The 10,593-nt window shown below is 38.7% G+C and overlaps 1 protein-coding gene across 1 annotated transcript in view; it reads right to left on the reverse strand.

The window, feature by feature from the left end:
- Nucleotides 1–10,557, reverse strand: part of LOC138763438 (2-5A-dependent ribonuclease-like) — an 88,307-nt gene extending 77,750 nt beyond the window's left edge. The window contains exon 1 of the mRNA XM_069937576.1: nt 10,419–10,557. The gene's annotated coding sequence lies outside the window, so the exon portion shown is untranslated. The remainder of the gene's footprint in view (nt 1–10,418) is intronic.
- Between the last annotated feature and the right edge of the window lie 36 nt (nt 10,558–10,593).

Below are 10,593 nucleotides of genomic sequence, written 5' to 3' on the forward strand. Positions count from 1 at the left end.
CTCGTTGTCGATCCTTGCATCTGATGAAATGGTGCAGCCGAGATAGGTAAACTGGTTGACCGTTTTGAGTTTTGTGTGCCCGATGGAGATGTGGGGGGGCTGGTAGTCATGGTGGGGAGCTGGCTGATGGAGGACCTCAGTTTTCTTCAGGCTGACTTCCAGGCCAAACATTTTGGCAGTTTCCGCAAAACAGGATGTCAAGCGCTGAAGAGCTGGGTGTGAATGAGCAACTAAAGCGGCATCGTCTGCAAAGAGTAGTTCACGGACAAGTTTCTCTTGTGTCTTGGTGTGAGCTTGCAGGCGCCTCAGATTGAAGAGACTGCCATCCATGCGGTACCGGATGTAAACAGCGTTTTCATTGTTGAGGTCTTTCATGGCTTGGACTAGCCTCGCCAAGCGAACCCAGCTCAGCGCGGACATTGGCGACTTCAGGGGTTTCTATGAGGCTCTAAAGGCTGTGTACGACCCCTCACCCCAAGTCCAAAGCCCGCTGCGTAGCTCAGACGGCAAAGTCCTCCTCAGCGACAAGATCTCCATCCTCAACCGATGGTCAGAACACTTCCAATCTCTTTTCAGTGCCAACCGCTTAGTCCAAGATTCCGCCCTGCTCCAGTTCCCTCAACAGACCCTAAGGCTAGAGCTGGATGAGGTCCTCACCCAGGATGAGACATATAAGGCAATCGAACAACTGAAAAGTGGCAAAGCAGCAGGTATGGATGGAATCCCCCCAGAGGTCTGGAAGGCTGGCGGCAAAACTCTGCATGTCAAACTGCATGAGTTTTTCAAGCTTTGTTGGGACCAAGAAAAACTGCCTCAGGACCTTCGTGATGCCACCATCATCACCCTGTACAAAAACAAAGGCGAGAAATCAGACTGCTCAAACTACAGGGGAATCACGCTGCTCTCCATTGCAGGCAAAATCTTCGCTAGGATTCTCCTAAATAGAAAATAACTCAAGATACAGTACTGGCATATTACCAATTGAGATCCTACTTGAAGGACAAATTAGGAAGCAGTCTGAGGTTACCAGAGGGAAGTAACTTTGAATGTGTGATTACAGATACAATGATAATCAAAAGATTTATAACAAATATGTATATTAAACTGCAAGAAAAGGAGAATGAGGAAACAAATGGTAAAACTAAACAAAAATGGGAACAAGATTTAAATATAAAGATAAAAAAGGGATCATGGGAGAAGTTATGTTCTGGAACGATGAGAAATACAATAAATACGAGGTTACATATGATACAATATAACTGGATACACAGGCTATATATTACACCTCAAAAGTTAAATAAATGGGACCCAACAGTATCTGACAGATGTTTTCGTTGTAAAAAAGAAATGGGAACAACAATTCATGCAATCTGGACATGTGAGAAAGTAGAAAAATTTTGGGAAGATCTAAACCAGATATTAAATAAAATTACAGAAAACAATATACCAAAAAACCCAGAGATCTTCCTCCTAAGTAACATAAAAAACAAAGAATTTGGACTTGATTTGGATGGTGCACAAAAAAAGATTTGTTAAGATAGCTCTAGCCGTAGCAAAAAAATGTATTATGTCATCCTGGAAATTGGAAGATAATTTGAGAATACAACAATGGTATATAGAAATGAATAAATGTATTCCATTAGAAAAAATAACATATAGTTTAAGAAATAATATTGAAATATTTGAACAAATATGGGAGCCATACATGAAACACAATAGAGAAAACCTACCGGGGACATTTACCACCTAAATTAACGAAAGGAGAAGGAAATTAAAAGAATTCACTCAGTGGAATTTCTTGTTTATTTTTATTGAATGACAACATTGTTTGACTGGTTTAATGTATCTTAGATTTTGTACTTTAAATGGATGGGGGGGAGGTAGGGAGGGTGGGATGGGAGGAGGGAGGGGGGAGGAGAAAATGACACTGTATATATTTGAAAAGGAAAATGTATGTATCATGGTCAATGTGGTTTATGGTGTGAAAAATAAAATTAAAAAAAACAACAAAATTTTCTTTTAATTATCTTTGAACATGAAAATAGAATCAAACTTTAACTTATCTCTATTGACTCACTTAACCTACTTAATCCCCTTCTAATTCTAAGAGCACGTGTGTGTAATGTGTGTGTAAGTTCAGTAAAATGATTTGGTTCACAGTCCAATCTCACTGGTTGTAGGCAATGCTTATACTGTGCACAGAAGTTAACATTAATAAAGTTCACCAGGCTTTGGTGCTTAACAGGTGAATGGTAACACTCAGAAGGGTTCTTGTTGGTTTTCAGCATTTTTCTTGTTCCAGGAGATCCACAACTGATTCCTTTTTAATCAGCCACTCCAGTGTCTTGCTGATGAAACCTGACCCCTTCAGTGTTCTCCAAATGATAACCTCTTTCTTTCATGTCACCACAGAGTTTCTTTCTGTTTCTCTTATTCCAAGGGAAACACCAGACAGCCAGTCCTCTCCTTTGACCAGGCCGTCTTCCAAAGCTTGCCAGCTTGTCCCTCTTGAACAATGTCTGTATGTCTCCTCTCTCTCTCACTCCTTCCAACTCTGAAAGCAAAGCCTGTTTTTCTCCTCTCTGACTGCAATGATCACATGACCTTTCAGACAGTAAATTCTCTTTTCCAGACATAGCTGCCACTGCATGTTGTTACATTTGTTGCCTTTTTCAAATAACAGTCCATTATGAGTCTCTGAGCACTTTGCAAAAGCTCCTGCAAATATTCTGTGTTTTAAAGTGTTTGTGTGTGACCTGCTCCAACAAACCTTTCCCAATTTATCTCCCAAACACCTCTATATACTCATTCACACTATTCGCTAGTAATTTTGCTATTAATTTATAATCTGTATTTAGTAAAGATATTGGTCAATATGAAGTCGGTGAAAATGGGTCTTCTCCCATTTTTGGAATTACTGTAATTATTGCCATTTTACATGAGTCAGGCAAATACTGGGTTTCTTCCACCTGTTTCATTACCTCTAAGAGGGCAGAATTAATAGATTATTGAAAACCTTGTAAAACTCTGTAGGGAATACATCTTCGCCTGGCACTTTATTATTTGGTAATGTCATTAGTGTATCGTGTATTTCTGTTCTTGTCAGGGGCTTTAGTAATTTATTTTGATCTTCCAGTTGTAATTGGGCAATTCAATATTTGACAAAAATTCATCTATTTTGTCATTCTTCCCTGGGTTTTCGTTTGATACAATTGCTTATAATTTTTTAAAATTTCCATTAATCTCTAATGGGTTATATGAGATCTGTTTATCCTCCTTTCTTGTTGCTATGATAGTTCTTGCTGCTTGCTGTTTTTAGTTTCCAAGCCAATATTTTGTGGGTTTTCTCTCCTAATTCATAATATCTTTGCTTTGTTTTCATAATGTTTTTTCTCCACTTTGTATGTTTGCAATGTATCTTATTTTAATTTTTTTCTCTGTCAATTCTGTCTTTTCTCTCTATATCTTCCCTTCTCATTAATTCTTTCTCTACAGTTACTATCTCTTTTTCTAACAGTTCTAGTTCCCGATCATATTCTTTTTTAATCTTGGTCATGTAACTAATTATTTGTTTTCTAATAAATGCCTTCATTGCATCCCATAATATAAATTTGTCTGTTACCGAATTTGCATTTGTCTCAAAATATATTTTAATTTGTTGTTCTACGTATTCCCAAAAGTCTTGCCTTTTTAACAATATGGGGTTTAGCCTCCATCTATGTTTCCAGTGGAATATCCTCTAAAGCAATTGTCAATAACAAGGATGAAAATTTTTGCCTTATATTCGGTCTTTCAAACTCTCCCCTGAATTTGAGCTGGCAGCAAGAACATATCGATCCTAGAATAGGTTTTATGTCTATTTGAATAATATGAATAATCTCTTTCTTTTGGATGTTGTTTTCTCCATATATCAATTATCTTCATGTCATGCATTGAGTTTAATGTAAATTTAGCTGTTTTATTTTTTTATAGTAGTCTTCCCGGTTTTATCTATTGATGGGTCAAGGTTAAAATTAAAATTGCCCCCTGGTAAAATGTGTCCCTGTTTATCTACTATCTTTAAAAAAATGTCCTGCATAAATTCCTGGTCATCTTCATTAGGTGCATAAATGTTCAACAAATTCCAAGATTCTGAATAAATCTGGCACATCATCATTACGTATCTACCCGCTGGGTATGTTATTACTCTCTTTATCTTAATTGGCAGATTCTTATTAACTAATATAGCAATTCCCTTGATTTTTGAATTGTATGATGATGCCTCTCCGTGACCTACCCAGTCTCTCTTCAGTTTGCGATGCTCTAACTCAGTTAAGTGTGTTTCTTGTATAAATGCTATGTCTATTTTCTCCTTTTTAAGTAGAGTCACTAACTTTCTCTTAATTTGATTGTGAATTCCATTAATATTAATAGTCATATAGTTCAATGTATTTGTTTTAACCATCATTTTCACCTCTATCCCATCTCTTCAAACCCTCCATTTCCCATCTTCTAAAATCACTCTTTGGATTGTTCTTACTCTTTAATGACACAGCTAGTAGGAAAATAACAAAGACCATAAAAAAACCAAAGAATACTATTAAAGAAAACAACATATGTTAATGGTAAGAGGAAAGCTAGAGACAAAATTGGTCCCTTAGAAAATCAGAGCGGAAAACTGTGTGTGGAGCCTAGAGAAATGGGGGAGATATTGAACAGTTTCTTTTCTTCGGTATTCACTAAGGAGAAGGATATTGGGAGATGTGAGATAAAAAAAAGCAAATTGGGTAAATATGGGGAATATAGAGATTACAAAAGGTGTAGTTTTAAGGCTTTTGAAGAATATAAAGGTGGATAAGTCTCTGGGACCAGACGGGATCTTCCCCAGGACATTGAGAGAAGTGAGGGAGGAAATAGCAGAGGTTCTGGTGGTAATTTTCCAAATGTCATTAGATATGGGGATAGTGCCGGAGGATTGGTGCATTGCGCATGTGGTTCCGTTATTTAAAAAGGGTTCAAGGAGGAAGCCTGGCAACTGTCGGCCTGTAAGTTTGACGTCTGTGGTAGGTAAATTAATGGAGAAAATTCTTAGAGATAGTACTTATAAACATCTGGATAGACAGGGTCTGATCAGGAGCACTCAACATGGATTTGTGGGAGGAAGGTCATGGTTGACCAATCTGATTGAATTTTTTGAAGAGGTGACTAGGAATGTGGATGAGGGTAGCGCAGTGGATGTTGTCTATATGGACTTCAGTAAGGCCTTCGATAAGGTACCACATGGAAGGTTAGTTAGGAAGGTGCAGTCTTTAGGTATAAATTTTAAGATAGTCAAATGGATTGAACATTGGCTGAAAGGGAGAGGCCAGAGAGTGGTAGTGGATAATTGTCTGTCAGGTTGGAGGCCGGTGACCAGTGGTGTGCCTCAAGGATCTGTATTGGGCCCATTGTTGTTTGTTATATACATTAATGATCTAGATGATGTGGTGGTGAATTGGATTAGTAAATATGCAGACGATACTAAGATAGGTGGAATAGTGGATAATGAAGAAGGTTTTCAAGGATTGCAGAGGGATTTGGGCTGCTTAGAAAAGTGGGCTGAAAAATGGCAGATGGAATTTAATGCTGATAAGTGTGAGGTGCTTCATTTTGGTAAGAAGAATCAGAATAGGACATACGTGGTAAATGGGAGAGCATTGAGGAATACAGAAGGAATACATTGTTCCCTGAAGGTAGAAACTCACGTGAATAGGGTGGTGAAGAAGGCTTTTAGTATGCTGGCCTTTATCAATCATTGCATGGAATATAGGAGTTGGGAGGTGATGTTGAGATTGTATAAGACGTTGGTGCGGCCTAATTTGGAGTTCTGTGTGCAGTTCTGGTCGCCTAATTATAGGAAGGATATAAACAGAGTGGAGAGAGTGCAGAGAAGGTTTACCAGAATGTTGCCTGGGTTTAAGCATCTGGAGTATGGGGAGAGATTGGACAGATTGGGTCTTTATTCTTTGGAGCGTAGAAGGTTGAGAGGGGATTTGATAGAAGTATTTAAGATTATGAAAGGGATAGACAGAATGGATGTGGATAGACTATTTCCGTTAAGAGGAGGAAAGATTAAAACAAGAGGACATGAGTTAAGAATTAAGGGGCAGAAGTTTAGAGGTAACATGAGGGGGAACTTCTTTACTCAGAGAGTGGTAGCCGTGTGGAATGATCTTCCGGGAGAAATAGTGGCGGCGGAGTCAATTGTATTATTTAAGAAAAGGTTGGACAGGTATATGGATGAGAAGAAGATGGAGGGTTATGGGCATTGTGCAGGGAGGTGGGACTAGAGAGGGGTGTTTGGTTCGGTGCGGACTAGAAGGGCCTAATGGCCTGTTTCCGTGCTGTAATTGTCATGTTATCATGTTAACATTAAATCCCCCTTTATTGAGTTGCCTTTACCACCTCGCAAGACAACCACAATTCCCTTTACTATGTGGATTGCGGTGTATACCACAAATGTCAACAGATTTTGCAGTGGACAGATCCTCCCCCTCCCCAGCAACCACCCCCCCCCCAGAGAAATCACTATATATTATTCTTAAAAAATATAACAAAGCCTTTTTTAACCTTTTTTTTCTTAAACGTCTGTACTCAAACTATTAACATTCCAACTTAATTATATACATTATCTTAACAGTCCTTTTATTATTTTCTTTACTCCTCTTCTTGTTGCTTATTTGATAATTGGTCTGCAAAGCGAAGAGCTTCTTCTGGATCTAAAAACAGTCTATTTTGCCCACTAGGAATGAATATCTTCAACACTGCAGGATGCTGTAACACAAAGTTACAACCTTTTTTGCCATAGTACAGTTTTTGTTAAGTTAAACTCCTTTTGCTTCTTTAAAAGTTCAAAGCTTTTATCTGGATAAAAAAATATTTTTTCCCATTGTTCTCCAATGGTTTCTTATTTTCTTTCACTCTTTTCATTCCCAGTTCCAATATTTTCTCTCTTGTTGTATATCATAGTAAGTTTTATTGGTATGAAACACATTTTCTGATGTGGCTGCGGCTTTGGCGCCAATGCTCTGTGGGCTTTTTCAATTTTTATTTCTTCTTGGAGTTCTTCCACTCTCAAAATCTGTGGGATCCATCTTTTTATAAATTCTTTTATATCTCCCCCTTCTTCACCTTCTTTCAGGCCCACTATTTTTATATTATTACATTTACCGCAATTCTCTAAAATGTCAAATTTTTGGGCTAATAAGTCATGTATCTTCTTAATCTCCTATTCTCTATCTTCCAGTTTTTCTCTTAACTCATTCACCTCCATTTCCACACCTATCACTCTGTCTTCCCCTTCATCACTTCGCTTTCTCATTTCTGTCATAGCATTCTTTGTATTTTTACATCTATCTTTTGCATGTTTTTTTTAATAGTACTGAACTCAATCATTATCGTATCCATTAGAATCTTTATTTGACTGTCAAAGTATTCCTTATCTACCATCTGCATCTTTTTTTTACTTTGTATTTTTTCTTGTATGTTCTTTATCTTCCTCTTCATCTTCTTTCTCTTGCTCTATTTCTTGGTTCTGTGTTGATCTTGCTTCTATCGTGGTCTTCTCTATGGCCTCTCCCATTACAGAGTCAGCATCTTGCTGTCAGTGTCTGTTCCCTTCGTCATCTTTAGAATGCGCATGCGCGCTGGCATTTCTTTTTCAGGGTCTGCAAGCCAAGACTCCAGACCACCCCAGGGGCCATTGCCACCAAGCTGCCTGCTTTCCAGCTTCACAGCTCAGGCCATCTCTTTGGGAGAGCTCCCTGTTCAGGCCTTCCTCTTTTTTTCTGGCGATTTCTTCATCTCTTCTTTGCTTGCCATTGTGGTCTTTTCCTTCTTAGGAGCCATCCTCAGGTTCTTCTTATACCTTTTATCTCGCAAATTTTTTTTGTTTTATTTCTCTGCCTTGTTTTTCTACCTTTTTTTCAACTTTCTCTGTGGAGGGCTGGTTTTCCCTATCCAGCCACTACTCCATCACGTGACCACCCCCTCATCCTGTCAATTTTCTAAGAGCTCTATTGAGTGTGTCCTGACAGACTGCATCACAGTGTGGTACGGTTTCAGTAGAACATTGGATCAGAGGTCATTCCTCAGGATCATAAGTGTACAGAGAGAATCATTGGGGTCTTCCCACCCCCCCCACCCCCAATCAACTGGATAATTGTTTGAAGAGGGAATGCAAAATCATTGAGGACCCCTATCACCCTGCACACAGCATCCTTCAGCTGCTTCCATCAGGAAAGAGACACAAGAGTATCAGAGTTAGAACCACCAGGCTGAGGAACAGCTTCTTCCTATGGGCAATAAGAATGCTGAACAACTGAATGAACTGCTTATACTAACCTTCTGAGACTCTACTATTAATTTTAAAATATTTATTTATTTTTATACCAGCAGGATACCCGACATTGACTGGGGAATAAAATTCTCAACTGTTGACTACATGGTTGAAACGAAATACCCAAAATACTTCATGGAAATTCTGCAAAAATATATTTTTTTCTGTTTCATGCTGCCTGCTCCTTGTTTGTCTGGAGGCATGTGCACTGAGATGGGCGTATCATTGCTATTCTGTTTCCTGCTGCCTGCTCCTTGCATGTCTGGAAGCATCAACAGTGAGGCGAGACTGATGTTCCTCTTCTGTCTCCTTTTCGAACTCTACATGCTTGTGAAGAGCTTCTGCCAATGTTGGTTCACTTGTTTGGGCCCATATTGAACTGAATTTGGTTTCTGAATATACATTGATGCACAACACTGTAACTAATTGAGGTGTCCTGGTGCAAGTTCAATTATTTTTTGAACTTTTGAACCTTCATAAGGTCAATGTGGTCATTACATTCAGTATTAAATGTTACCACAATTATAATGAAGAGAAATGCAAGTCAGTGGAAGCTGGTCAAAAAACACTTTCAATGTGGTCATGACATTCAGCATCAAATGTTACCCCTACTGAACCTCCTTAGACATTTCTAGAGAGCTCCATATTGATTTGCATGGACAAACAGACATACATACCCAAATATATATTATATGTATAAAATGTACTGCATATGAATTAATTGTCTCTATATATGTAACGACTGGTTGTGTGCTTACATGTTTTTGAATCAAAGACTGGCGAACACTGTTTTGTCAGTTGTACCTGTACAATCGGATGTTAATAAATGTGAACTATATTCTACTCACTTAATCCATCTTTACCCTTTTATATTTCTGCTCATAATTTACTAACTTATTTCTGGATTATCAGCAAGCTTGGTTCCAGTGTACTCAGTCTCTCTCCATCACAGTCAATATAGATTGTAAATTGTTGACAGCATAGGATTGATCCTTATGGTACCTGCTCCTTACTAATTGCTGATCTGAAAATAAACCTGCTTATCTCAATTCTGTTTACTATTAATTAACCACACAGATCATCATGCTGATGTATTACCTCTAACCACTTTGCCAGTGACATTTTATATGGCATTGCCTTTTAGAAATCCACAAGAAATTGAGTGATCTTACAGGATTGGCGTAAAGGTACAACAAATAATCAGGAAACCGAATAGAATTATTTATTTACAAGAAGGAGTAAGTGTTAAGTAGGGAAGTTTTGATGGAAGTTTACAAGATGCTAATGAGTCTGCACATGCAATATTGCAGCATAGTGGCCTCGCAGTTAGTGCTATTGCTTCAGCACTCCAGCAGAAGATGGGAACAGTGGATGGATGAGGGGGAAGGAGAATGTGGAAGATGCACAAATGGATGATGGGTGGGGGAATGAAATGAAACGGTAAAATAAGAATGGCAAAGGGGCTGAATGAAAGATATGCGTGTGTAGACCTTGCTGGATTAACATAAGTGAGAAAGGAACAGAGGGGAAATCAGGTTACTGGAAATTTGAGAATTCTGTTGCATTGTAGACATGCAGGCAGAATGTAAAGTCCTGTTTATCAAGTTTGCATTTGGCTTCACCCTGGCGATGCAGGAGGCAGACTAGGACAGAAAGGTTAAAGTGGGAAAGTTAGTTGAAATGTCTTGCAAGCGGGAGCTCAGGATAGCCATTGCAGATGGAATCACAGAAGAACATAATAAGTTAGGAGCAGGCCAACTGGCCCTCATAACCCTTAATTCAAAAATCTATCCAACTGTGCCTTTAATGGGGCAGTCTGAATTACACCAAGAGGCAGAGAATTCCCAGATATGCTTTCCTGGAAGAAACAGCTCCTCCTTATTTCCATCTTATTTCTACTCCCACCAAATGTTCAGGCTGTTTCCCCTAGTTCTAACCTCCCTGCTTCTATCTTAACCATCCCTTTCACCATTAAATTTGAGCCCAGGCCCAAAATGTCATTCACTCCTTATTTGGTGTGGATGTTGCGCGACCTGCTGAAGCTTGTAAAGCTGAGTCTTACCGTGTCTTCTCCTCCCATGTTAAAATATAGATGAGTTAATTCTATGCGATCAATCAGATGTTTATTTTAAACTATTTTCTTCCCCAATGACAAGTTGGGATAGTGATCGTGGTTGCATTGCAACTAGCAATGCCTTACTGTTTGATTAGACTTTATTAGACAGAGACAGTAGGGG

This window comes from Narcine bancroftii, chromosome 5 (genome assembly GCF_036971445.1).
Source record: "Narcine bancroftii isolate sNarBan1 chromosome 5, sNarBan1.hap1, whole genome shotgun sequence".
Lineage (NCBI taxonomy): Eukaryota > Metazoa > Chordata > Chondrichthyes > Torpediniformes > Narcinidae > Narcine > Narcine bancroftii.